The following is a 1,554-nucleotide window of genomic DNA, read 5'->3' on the forward strand; positions in this document are numbered from 1 at the left end:
TAAAAAGAAATTAAGAAATCTACTTATGGGCCTCTTGTGAGGCTATGCCAGTGCCTGGCAAACACAGAAGTGGAAGCTCACAGCCAGCTATTGAATGGAACACAGGGTCCCCAATGGAGGAGCTAGAGAAAGTACCCAAGGAGCTGAAGGGGGCTGCAACCCTGTAGGTGGAACAACAATATGAACTAACCAGTACCCCCTGAGCTTGTATCTCTAGCTGCATTTGTAGCAGAAGATGGACTAATTGGCCATCACTGGAAGAGAGGCCCCTTGGTCTTGCAAACTTTATATGACCCAGCACAAGGCAAGGCCTGGGCCAAGTAGTGGGAGTGGGTGGGTAGGGGAGCAGAGGTGGGGGGAGGGTATAGGAAACTTTCGGGATATCATTTGAAATATAAATAAAGAAAATAATAATAATAAAAAAATTAAAAAAAAGAAATCTACTTATGTCTGAGTTACTAATTTTTAAAAATACCTATGTTTCTTGATTCTTCAATGGTAATATCTTTTGTAAACCAAGATATAAATATTAGTGAATAGTAGTATATCAATAAAAAATTAATATATGGGAGGCATATAAAACAGTGTTCATTTTCTTTTTTTAAATTTATGGTGAAAAAAAGTGTATATTTAGAATTAGCTAGCTGAACTCAGTTTAGATGATCCTAATCTTACTGGCAACATCCAAAGCATCATAATCAGGAGCCAAGTGTGCATACGCCATCTTCTCTCCATCAGGCCACATCAATGTCACAGAGATTCTTCACAGCCTGTTCCATCTGGTGCTTGTTGGCCTTGACATCCACAATGGACACAGCGTGTTGTCGTCCTCTCTTGTCTTCATGGCTGACTCGGTGGTCAGTGGGATTGATGATAGCACAGTGTTCAAGCTTGTTTCTCCTGGGTGCACTCTTTGGAGGATATTTGGGCTGCCTCCGGAGCTGCAGGGTCTTGGGCCACCAGAAGGTGGGTGATGTGCGGACCTTCTTTTTGTGGCTGTGGATGCCTTTCAGTGCTGCCTTCTTAGCTTTCAAGGCCTTGGCTTTGGCTTTGTGAGGAACAGGAAAAAGGGCAACAGGGTTCATTTTTTTTTAAAGATTTATTTTACTTATATGAGTACACTAAAGCTGTCTTCAGACACACCAGAAGAGGGCATCCTATCTCATTACAGATGGTTGTGAGCCACCATGTGGTTGCTTGGATTTGAACTCAGGACCTCAGGAAAAGCAGTCAGTGCTCTTAACTGCTGAATCATCTCTTCAGCTCCAACAGTGTTCATTTTCAAAGAATTTTTCCCAGCGTAAATTATTGGTAAAACAATTGCTTGTAGGTATAAAATCTTGACTTTGAAAACACCATACTTTCTGTAGCATTCATAGCTTCTTGTTAAAGCTTATTTTTTCTTTTGATTTCTATTGATATAACAGTGTCCATCAATAGTTACTCGGAAAGAATAGTTATTGTTTAATTCAGACTACTCAAACAATTTTAATTTTTATTAGTTTTGCTTTAAGAAATTCACCAGATTGAAAGATAATTACTTCAAATGAAGTA

The 1,554-nt window shown here is 39.6% G+C and overlaps 1 pseudogene; it reads right to left on the bottom strand.

Annotated features, from left to right (window-relative positions):
- Nucleotides 1-655: 655 nt before the first annotated feature.
- LOC110332444 lies at nucleotides 656-1,085 on the bottom strand (annotated as a pseudogene).
- Nucleotides 1,086-1,554: the final 469 nt, after the last annotated feature.

The sequence above is a fragment of the Mus pahari genome, chromosome 1, assembly GCF_900095145.1.
Source record: "Mus pahari chromosome 1, PAHARI_EIJ_v1.1, whole genome shotgun sequence".
Lineage (NCBI taxonomy): Eukaryota > Metazoa > Chordata > Mammalia > Rodentia > Muridae > Mus > Mus pahari.